This window comes from Artemia franciscana, chromosome 15 (genome assembly GCF_032884065.1).
Source record: "Artemia franciscana chromosome 15, ASM3288406v1, whole genome shotgun sequence".
Taxonomy (NCBI): Eukaryota; Metazoa; Arthropoda; class Branchiopoda; order Anostraca; family Artemiidae; genus Artemia; species Artemia franciscana.
Window position 1 is genome coordinate 4312920 of NC_088877.1, and position 12272 is coordinate 4325191.

The following is a 12272-nucleotide window of genomic DNA, read 5'->3' on the forward strand; positions in this document are numbered from 1 at the left end:
ATATAGAAAGGGAGGGGGTTTTAAAAATTTGAATCGAATTCGATATGATTTCCAAGGGTATTTTTGTGTAAGTCCTTATTATTGGTTCTGATGAGCAATAACACCCTTCCCATGGTAACAATCCTTTTGTTTGTAGCATAATAATCCCAATCCTATGCGTACTAGTACAGAAGGGGAAGAGTGGTAACGTACCATCATCAGCCTCACCGGAAACTTTCTAGGGAAGTAGTGCAGTAAGTGCTACCAGGAGCTTTGTTTCTAGCGAATTTAAACCATAATATTCCCCTTTTTCAAACAATGTGTTGTATCGTCTTGATTCCCTGAGGATATCACCCCCTGCTGACGTCTACGGTGGCCTCTATAAAACATGTCTGATCGGAAATTTGCCTTTATAACCTTTATAACGATGCCGTACAATTAATTTTAGTTTTCCATTCCCCACCTTCCCAATAGTTATTCGAAGGGTTTATGATAAATAACAGTTTTAATAGGGATAAATCCTTTTATTAGACAACGAAAAAACAATAAAAATATACTAAATATTTTGATCACATGTATATTAGTTGTTACCATCAGAAATACTAAAATAAAACAAATAAAATCAATGAAATGTATAAGAAATAAAACAGTTGCATACTGCTTATCAGTCTCATTTTTTTTTCATTGCGACACCGTAAGCAACTCTTTTTGACCTCACAGGCTCTGGTTTATTGGCTTTGTTTTAAAAAAACAGGTGGGCAAAGGTCAAACACGATGGGAAAAAGGAACTAAACTTTACCTAACTTCAGTAAATTATCGTTAATAGAATTGGACCAATATCACCTGCGTTTCTATTTAAACCTAGATTCCTGGATAAAATTAAATAAAAAAACAATTTTTTTCAACTGAAAGTAAGGAGCGACAATAAAACTTAAAACGAACAGAAATCCCCCCCGTATGTGAAAGGGGCTTGTTCCCCCTTCACTCTTTACGCTAAAGTTCGACTCTTTCTCTCAACTCTACTTTTTAAAACAGTAAAAACGTTAGCGTAAAGAGAAGGGCGTTAAAGAGGGAAACAGACCCTTTCACATATTAAATTAAAAAAACAACAAGTTTTTTCAACTGGAAGTAAGGAGTGACATTAAAAATTAAAACGAACAGAAATTACTTCGTATATAAAAGGGGCTGCTTCCTCATCAACGCTCCGCTCTTTACTCTAAAATTTGACTCATCCTCCCAACTCTTCTTTTTAAAACAGTAAAAAACTTTAGTGTAAAGAGCGGGGCGTTGATGAGGAAGCGGCCCCTTTCATATACGAAGTAATTTCTGTTCGTTTTAAGTTTTAATGTCGCTTCTTACTTTCAGTTGAAAAAACTTGTTTTTTTTTATTTAATTTCTGAACGTTTTTGAATCAATGCATGTTTTGATTTTGGCTCTCCGCAGAGGAATAATTAAAACGAAATTTGAATATTTTTTTTTTTTTTGGCTAAATGGCTTTCTCATAATTTTGATCGAATGATTTGAGAAAAAAAGAGTGGGGGAGGAAGCCTTGTTGCCCTCCAATTTTTTGGTTAATTCAAAATGCAACTAGAACTTTTAATTTTTTACAAATCTTTTTATTAGTAAAAGATAGACGTAACTTATAAATTAGCTTACGTAAAGAATTTTTTATTCTCATGTTTTTATTACACATATGAGAGGGTTCGCCCCATCGTCAGTACCTCTCTCTTTACACTAAATCTTAAATTTTGTCCCAATTTATTAAGAATGACCCCTGAATCACAAAAGCCATAGAATAAATAGTTGACATTACTAAAAATACTTTAGCGTAAAGTGCGAGGTATTAGGAGGAGGTGAGCCCCTCATATGGGTAATAATTTCTGTCTTTTAAATTTTAATTCTGCTCCTTACTTCCAGCTGAAAAAAAATCATATTTATTTTTTCATTGTTTTTTTTTAATAATGCTAGTAAATCCTGCGCTCCTTTCATGGAAATTTTTTTCCCCCGTGACAAATTCCTCGATGGAAAGTTCCCCCAGTATATTCCCCTCTTTTCAACCCCTCCCCCCATCCAAAAAAATCCTCCTGAAAACGCCTGTACACTTCCCAATAACCATTACTATATGTAAGCACTGGTCAAAGTTTGTAACTTGTAGCCCCTCCCATGGGGACTGTGGAGGAGTAAGTCGTTTCCGAAGACAAAGTTATAAGGTTTTTCGACTACGCTGAATAAAATGGCTATCTCAGAATTTTGATCCGTTGACTTTGGGAAAATAATTAGCGTCGGAGGGGGCCTAGGTGCCCTCCAATTTTTTGGTCACTTAAAAACGGCATAAGTACTTTTCATTTCTGTTAGAATGAACCCTCTCGCAACATTCTAGGACAACTGGGTCGATACGATCACCCCTGGAAAAAAAACAAACAAACAAAACAAACAAATAAACATGCATCCGTGATCTGCCTTCTGGCAAAAAATTAAAAATTCCACATTTTTGTAGATAGGAGCTTGAAATTTCTGCAGTAGGGTTCTCTGATACTCTGAATCTAATGGTGTAATTTTCGTTAAGATTCTATGACTTTTAGAGGTTGCTTTCCCCCTATTTTCTAAAATAACGCAAATTTTCTCAGGCTCGTAACTTTTGATGCGTAAGACTAAACTTGATGGAATTTATATATTTAAAATCAGCATTAAAATGCGATTCTTTTGATATAGCTATTGGTATTCCATTTTTTAGAGTTTTGGTTTCTATTGAGCCGGGTCGCTCCTTACTATAGCTCGTTACCACGAACTGTTTGATACAGGGTGATTTCTGTTCGTTTTAAGTTTTAATGTCGCTCCTTATTTTCAGTTAAAAAAAACTTGTTTTTTTTTAAACTAATTTCTGAACGTTTTTTAGTTAATTCATGTTTTGATTTCGGCTCTCTGCAAATGAATAATTAAAACGAAATTTGTATATTTATTTATTTGGCTAAATGGCTCTCCCATAGATTTGATCGAAAGATTTTGAGAAAAAAGGAGGGGGAGGTGGCTAATTTGACCTCCAATTTGTTGGGTACTTAAAAAGGCAACAAGAACTTTTTGTTTTTTACGAATGTTTTCATTAGTAAAAGATATACATAACTTACGAATTAGCTCACGTAACAAACTTCTATATTCGTATGTTTTTATTACTATATGAGAGGGTTTGCCCACTCGTTAATACCTCGCTCTTTACACTAAAGCTTAAATTTTGTCCTAATTCCTTAAGAATAACCCTTGAATCACAAAGGCCGAAGAATAAATAGTTGAAATTACTAAAAGTACTTTAGCGTAAAGAGTGAGGTTTTAGGAGGAGGTGAACCCCTTACATGCGTAATATTTTCTGTTCTTTTTTAAATTTTAATGCTACTCCTTACTTTCAGTTGAAAGAACTTTCACATTTATTTTTTCATTGTTTTTATGGCACTTGGTATTAACCAAGTGACATATAGCAGTCGCCAATTCTGTCGGTCTGTCTGTCGGTCTGTCTGTCGGTCTGTCGGTCTGTCTGTCGGTCTGTCTGTCGGTCCCGGTTTTGCTACTTTAGGCACTTCCAGGTAAGCTAGGACGATGAAATTTGGCAAGCGTATCAGGGACCGGACCAAATTAAATTAGAAATAGTCTTTTTCCCGATTTGACCATCTGGGGGGGAGTGGGGGCCCGGTTAATTCGCAAAAAATAGAAAAAATGAAGTATTTTTAACTTATCAGCGGGTATTTGGATCTTAATGAAATTTGATGTTTGGAATGATATTGTGTCTTAGAGCTGTTATTTTTAATCCCGACCGGATCTGATGACATTGGGGGGAGTTGGAGGGGGAAAACCTAAAGTCCCGGTTTTGCTACTTTAGGCACTTCCAGGTAAGCTAGGACGATGAAATTTGGCAAGCGTATCAGGGACCGGACCAGATTAAATTAGAAATAGTCGTTTTCCCGATTTGACCATCTGGGGGGGGAGAAGGGGCCGGTTAATTCGGAAAAATAGAAAAAATGAAGTATTTTTAACTTATGAGCAGGTGATTGGATCTTAATGAAATTTGATGTTTGGAATGATATTGTGTCTCAGAGCTCTTATTTTAAATCCCGACTGGGTCTGATGACATTGGGGGGAGTTGGAGGGGGGAAACCTAAAATCTTGGAAAACACTTAGAGTAGAGGGATCGGGATGAAACTTGACGGGAAAAATAAGCGCAAGTCCCAGATACATGATTGACATAATCGGAACTTATTTGCTCTCTTTGGGGTAGTTGGGAGGGGGGGAGTAAGTCTTAAAAATTAGAAAAATGAGGTATTTTCAACTTACGAACGGGTGATCGGATCTCAATGAAATTTGATGTTTAGAAGGATATCGTGTCTTAGAGCTCTTATTTTAAATCCCGACCAGATCTGGTGATGGGGGCGGGGAGTTGGGAGGGGGAAACCTAAAACTTGGAAAACTCTTAGAGTGGAGGGATCGGGATGAAACATGGTGGGAAAAATAAACACAAGTCCTAGATAGATGATTGACATAAACGGAACGGATCCGCTCTCTTTTGGGTAGTTGGGGGGGGGGTTAATTCTGAAAAATTAGAAAAAATGAGGTATTTTTAACTTACGAATGGGTGATTGGATCTCCATGAAATTTGATTTTTAGAAGGATATCGTGGCTCAAAGCTCTTATTTTAAATCCTGACCGGATCTGGTGACATTGGGGGAAGTTTGGGGTGGGGAGACCTAAATTGATGGGAAACCCTTAGATTGGAAGGATTGGGATGAAACTTGGTTGGAAAAATAAGCAAAAGTCTTGCATACGTAATTTACATAATTGGAACGGATCCGCTCAATTGCGGGGGGGGGGGGGTAATTCTGAAAAATAAGAAAAATAACGTATTTTTAACTTACGAAGGAGTGATCGGATCTTCATGAAACTTCATATTTAGAAGGACCTCGTAACTCTGATATCTTATTTTAAATCTCAACCGGATCAAACGTAATTGGGGGGGGGGGGCAGTTGGGGACCGGAAATCTTAGAAAATACTTAAAGCGGTGAGATCAGGATGAAACTGGATGGGAAGAATAGAAACCTGTCTAAGATACGTGACTGACATAACTGGACCGGATCTGCTCTCTTTGGTGGAATTGGGAGGGGGGAGGTAATTTTGAAAATTGAGGTATTTGTAACTTACGAAAGGGTGACCAGATCTTAATGAAATTTGATATTTAGAAGGATCTTGTGCTATAAAGTTTAACTTTAGGTTCTGACCTTCTCACAAGTGCCAAATGAGCTCTTGGCTCTTGGCTCTTCCGACCTCGTCCAAATGAGCTCTTGGCTCTTCCGACCTCGTACCATATGAGCTCTCGGCTCTTCCGACCTCGTCACAAGTGCCATATGAGCTCTTAGCTCTTGTTTTTTTAAATGATGCTAGAAAATGCTGCAACCCCTTCATGGAAATCTTCTTCCCCCATGAGAAATTCCTCCATGGAAAGTTTCCCCCATACAACCCCCTCTTGTCACCCCTCTTCCCAAACAAAAAATCCCCCTGAAAACGTCAGTACACTTCCCAATAACCATTAATATATGCAAACACGGGTCAAAGTTTGTAACTTGCAGCCCTCCCAGGGGGACTGTGGGGGCGTAAGTCGTCCCCAAAGACATAGTTATAAGGTTTTTCGACTATGTTGAATAAAATGGCTATCTCAGAATTTTGATCCGACCACTTTGGGAAAAAAAGAGCGAGGGAGGGTGCCTAGGTGCCTTCCAATTTTTTTGATCATTTAAAAGGGGCACTAGAACTTTTCATTTTCGTTCGAATGAGCCCTTTTGCAAAATTATAGGACCCCTGGTTCAGTACGATCGACCCTGGGGGAAAAAATAAAATAAACACGCATCCGTGATTTGTCTTCTGGCAAAAAATACAAAATTACACATTTTTGTAGATAGGAGCTTGGAACTTGTACAGTAGGGTTCTCTGATACGGTGAATCTGATGGTGTGATTTTCGTTAAGATTTCATGACTTTTAGGGGGTGTTTCCCTAACTTTTGATGGTTAAGACAAAATTTAATGAAACATATATTTAAAATCAGCATTAAAATGCAATTCTTGTGATGTAACTATTGATATCAAAATTCCGTTTTTTAGAGTTTTGGTTACTATTGAGCCGGGTCGCTCCTTACCACAGTTCGTTACCACGAACTGTTTGATTACCTTAATTTCAATCGTTTTCCTGAAAATTTGTTTTCAACCCCGGTCCCTAGAAATCAAGGACACATTATGAAACGGTCATAAAAATCGAACAAGATGAAACGGTCTGGAAAATCAAAAATGTGTGCTGATAGAGCTGACGTGAAATCATCAAGTTTGGAATTTTATTTAGAATGGTTGGCGAAATAGTCTTGATACTTTAAGTAGTGACGCTATAATGCTTTTAAAGACACTCATAGAGGGTGAACTAATGCATCTACTTGCCCTGCAAGAAGCAATTTTGCACCACAAAAGTTATCACCGAAAATTATGAAACGTTTTTATAAGAATATTGGAGAAGTTGGAAGATTAAGGTCCCCACCACGCTTGCCCGAGACGCTGGAGTTAAAAGGAAGTTAGCAACAGAATATCTACAGAATGAACATAGCTACACTCTTCACCGAAATGGCAAAATCTGTGGTAATCATTATCGAAAAACAGAAGCATTTTCCCCATTGCATATAATGCAAGCAAATTTTTTAACATCTTGATGAAATTCAAAGACGGCACAAAAATTCGTACATGTAAATTTTATTTGCGATAAGTGTTTTTATTTGCTAGGCATATGCCATTCCATTGCATTCTAAGAGAGGTGATGAAGGTCCTAGAGCCCTCGAATCTATCTTCGAACAAGATTCACATAGAAAAATTCAAAAAAGATCACGGAAGTCAATTTGTTAATTCACATGTAAAAAGGGTCTATTGAAATATAACACACTGCTCAATCATAGTCATAATCCAATAAAGGCGGCAAAGGCTGAATAATTAATAAGAACAATTCGAATTTTAATATCGAGATATTGTGTATTGAAAAATGCTGCTGCTTTCATTGAAGATTTAGATAAAGTCATGTTGATTTATAATCAACTTCCTCTTCGATCGCTACCCAATCATGGTCCTCTTGAAGTTCCTCACTGTAGTAATATACTTGATATTTTTTGAAAAGTATTCCAGATGCAGGCAAGTGAAAAAGAAAAAAATTGGTGTCGATACTGTTCGAATATTTCTTAACAGAGGAATAACTTGTAGTCCAGTGAACTTTTTTAAGTGTCAAAAGCTTTAATTACTGAACCTATAACGTATTGTCTACGTGATATGAAACATGAAGAGATTCTTTGTGGTTTTTGCGAGAATGGATTACAAAAAAATTAAAACCAGTGGAGTGAGTCAAATTGAAAAGAGATAAAGAGTCTAATATGAAAGGGTGGGAGACAGTTGCTTGTTCGTTTGCTAGGATGCAACTCTGATTTTGATTCTTGGATGGCTGCAGAGGACATGCACAATGCCTGATTATTTTTATGTGAAACTCATGTTTAATATCACTAACCCACCCTATGGTGAGTTAAATGAAACAAATGACTTGTGGATAACACTCTCTCTCACCATCAAAGTTGAGGGAAGGTATGAAGTTGCTCTTGTTTATTTTATTCTTAAAAATACATATGATATCCTGAGAAAAGATCGTAGTAAAATCACTTCATAATTTAATTAAGTGACTTTTCTCAACAATTGGCTTGGAATAGTGATCTATAAGAATTTTGGAAAGTAACCCAAATTGTCAAGCAGAAAAGGGGCAGTTCCCCATCCTAAGCACCATTTTACCTGCCTGGAGAGTCTGCCCTAAACTTCGGGGATCAGGTGAACGGGGACTGACGCTGCGATTGTTTATTTGGATACATCCCAAAGAGAAGGTCACGTCAAAACATCATAGTGCATTGCGTTGATTGTTGAGAACATATTATATACACCTATGACTTGATATTTTACACTATTGTATCATATCCTATACTTATATATTTGATATTGATCAAATTTGATCACAAACTCTGGCTCATCCCCCTGACCGTTTGGAGTGATAGAGAAGAACTTTAATGTTCTAAGCAACGCTTATTCCGATATAAACCTGTCTTTTAACGAAAGTAAGAGCGAAATTGTTATTTTCAACCGTAAAAACTCAGATGACATTTCTGATATCTGACTTGGAAATGTGTCGTGAGACCAGCTCCTAGTTTAGTTGACGTAGGCTCCCAATCGGTTGTGATGTGAAATCTAGAAGATCACTGCTAGTTGAACATTTGACCAGCAAGATCCGTAAATCTTATGGTCTACTCATATCTGCCAAGACAAATTATATCTGCCAAGACATATTATATCTGTCTTCTTGCTCATATTATATCTGCCAAGACAAATTATATCTGCCAAGACATTATCTGCCAAGACATATCTGCCAAGACAAATAGACGTATCAGAGCAAGGCTTTTCAATGCGCTGGTGCAGCCACGCTTTATTGATCTTAACCCGTTTTGGGCTCTATTAATCGATCGGAATAAGCGTGCCATCCGGTAATGCTTTTATTTCCCTTCAAGATTGCCAAGGGTATGTTTGGAATTTTCGTTCCAGGGAGGGGAGAGTATTTTTCTGGAGGGCTAACGAAAACTTTAAAAAGTAAACACAAAATTTGCTTAAATACAATTTCGCTACGTTTTAACAAGTCAGGCGAAAACGGACGGAGAGTTCAAAGCACGAAATTCTGAAATATTGCTATTAACCCGTGGCTCCCCCATTAATGCTTAGTCTAAATAAGGTATATGAAACGTTAATTATATTGTATATTAATAAACTCGGTTACCAGTAAATCAAACAGTTCGTGGTAACGAACTGTAGTAAGGAGCGACACGGCTCAATAGTAACCAAAACTCTCAAAAATTGAATTTTGATATCAATAGCTACATCAAAAGAATCGCATTGTAATGCTGATTTTAAATATATACGTTTCATCAAGTTTAGTCTTACCCATCAAAAGTTACGAGCCTGAGAAAATTTGCCTTATTTAGGAAAATAGGGGGAAACACCCCCTAAAAGTCGGAGGATCTTAACGAAAATGATACCATCAGATTCAGGGTGTCAGAGAACCCTACCGTAGAAGTTTCAAGCTCCTATCTACAAAAATGTGGAATTTTGTATTTTTGCCAGAACACAAATCACGGGTGCGTGTTTTTTTTTTTTTTTTTTTTTTTTTTCCCAGGGGTCATCGTATCGACCAAGTGGTCCTAGAATGTCGCAAGAGAGCTCATTCTAACGGATATGAAAAGTTCTAGTGCCCTTTCTAAGTGACCGAAAAAATTGGAGGCCATTTAGGCCCCCTCCCACGCTCATTTTTTCCCCAAAGTCAACGGATCAAAATTTTGAGATAGCCATTTTGTTCAACATAGTCGAAAACCATAATAACTATGTCTTTGGGGATGACTTACTCCCCCACAATCCCTGGGGAGGGGCTGCAAGTTACAAACTTTGACCAGTGTTTACATTGGGACGTGTACAAACGTTTTCAGGGGGATTTTATTTTGTTTGAGGGCGGGGCTGAGGAGAGGGGGCTATGTTGGAGGATCTTTCCTTGGAGGAATCTGTCTGGGGGAAGAAAAATTCAATGACAAGGGCGCAGGATTCTCTAGCATTACTATAAGAAAACAATGAAAAATAAACATGAAAACGTTTTTTCAAATGAAAGGAAGAAGTAGCATTGAAACTTAAAACGAACAGAGATTATTACGCATATAAGGGGTTCTAAAAATACTTTAGCATAAAGAGCGAGGTATTTAGGAGGAGATAAATACCTTGCTCTTTATGCTAAAGTATTGTTAGTAATTTCAACTATTTATTCTACGGCATTTCTGTTTCAGGGGTCATTAGTAAAGAATTGGGACAAAACTTAGGATTTAGTGTAAAGATCGAGGTATTAACGAGGGTACAAACCCCCTCGTATACATAATAAAAATATAAGGTTATGAAAGTTTGTTACGTAAGTTAATTCTTAAGTTACGTATATTTTTTACTAATAAAAATGTTCGTTAAAAATTCAAAGTTCTAGTTGCCTTTTTAAGTAACCGAAAAATTGGAGGGCAACTAGGCCTCCTTCTCCACCCCTTATTTCTCAATATCGTCTGATCAAAACTAAGAGAAAGCCATTTAGTCAAAAAAAGAATTAATATACAAATTTCATTTTAATAATTTATGTGCGGAGAGCCAAAACCAAACATGCATTAATTCAAAAACGTTCAGAAATTAAATAAAAAAAATTATTTTTTTAGCTGAAAGTAAGGAGCGACATTAAAACTTAAAACGGACAGAAATTAATCCGTATATGAAATGAAATGTCCCATCCGCAATCCCTCGCTCTTTACGCTAAAGTTTGACTCTGCCACAATTCTACTTTTTAAAACAATTAAAAGCTTTAGCGTAAAGAGCGAGGGATTGCGAATGGGACAACTCATTTCATATACGGATTAATTTCTGTCCGTTTTAAGTTTTAATGTCGCTCCTTACTTTCAGCTAAGAAAATTAGTTTTATTTTTATTTAATTCAGTAGAAAAAACTATGTCTACCAGTACGAAAAGAGGATACCAAATCTTTCGAGAAAAAAAAATCGGTGTTTTGAATACTGGAAAGAAGCAATGTTGGTTAGAATATATTCAAATAGAAGAAAAAAGAAATATCAATTGACAATATATTTTCAGGTCTACCACCCTAGACTAGAAACTCTTGGATAAATTCATCCATACTTGGCCGTCCAAAATCGGCTTTTTCGCTATGTCCGATCTCTCTGCAAGAATAATTCCCTGTATGGGAAGATGATGCCATAATCTTCTTCTTCTTATAAGTTATCTTTCTAGTTAATCATATTTTCTCTTGTTATTTATGTATTATATAGGATAAGTTTTTAGTTTTTTTGGTCTTTTCGTTAATTTCGTTTGCTTTTTCTTTTCTCCATTGGGTTATCTTTGTGCGTTAATCATAAATGATGAACATGATGAATAAGAAATATGAGTGGCGGTCTATACTGTGTTTGTAAATATTTCTAGTGATCAGCGCAGCCTGGCTTCGTCTGTTCTTCTGATCTGTTAATCTATTTTTTATACTGTTTGTCCTTGTTATATTAGCTTTGTTGTGCTTGCCATTGTTGAGTTACGTGTACTTTTGTTTTTGAAATTTTTCTCATTTTTGAAACGTTCAGAAAAGGAGTTGAGCTTATTTGCTTCTTTGGAAAAAATCCAGAACTGAAGTTGAAATTGTTTTCTGTTTTTAGATATCCCAGAATAGATATTGAACTTTTTTTCTCTGTTTTAAGAAAATTCAAATAAGAACGTGAATTTTATTCTCTTCTTTGGAAAAACTTAAATAAAAAAACAAGTTTTTTTTTAATGAAAGTAAGGAGCGACATTAAAACTTAAAACGAACAGAAATTACTCCGTATATGAAAGGGGCTTTTCCCCTCGACACCCCGCTCCTTACGCTAAAGTTTTTTATTGTTTTAAAAAGTAGAGTTGCGAGAAAGAATCAAACTTTAGCGCAAGGAGCGGGGTGTCGAGGAGGAAAAGCCCCTTTCATATACGGAGTAATTTCTGTTCGTTTTAAGTTTTAATGTCGCTCCTTACTTTCATTTAAAAAAACTTGTTTTTTTATTTAATTTCTGAAAGTTTTTGAATTAATGCATGTCTGATTTTGGCTCTCCGTATATAAATTATTAAATTGAAATTTGCACATTAATTCTTTTTTTGGCTAAATGGCTTTCTCTTAGTTTTGATCCGACAATTTGAAAAATAAGGGGTGGCGAAGGAGGCCTAGTTGCCCTCCAATTTTTCGGCTACTTAAAAAGGCAACTAGAACTTTTAATTTTTAACGAACGTTTTTATTAGTAAAAAAAAATATGTAACTTAAGAATTAACTTACGTAACAAACTTCTATTTTCTTATATTTTTGATTATATATATATGAGAGGGTTGGTCCCCTCGTTAATACCTTGCTCTTCCCACTAAATCTTGTTTTGTTCCAATTCTTTAAGAATGACCCCTGAATCAGAAAGGCCGTAGAATAAATAGTTGAAATTACTTAAAAAAATTTTAGCATAAAGAGCGAAGTATTTACCTCCTCCTAAATACCTCGCTCTTTATGCTAAAGTATTTTTAGAACCCCTCATATGCCTAATAATCTCAGTTCGTTTTAAGTTTTAATGCTTCTCCTTACTTTCAATTGAAAAAACCTTTTCATGTTTATATTT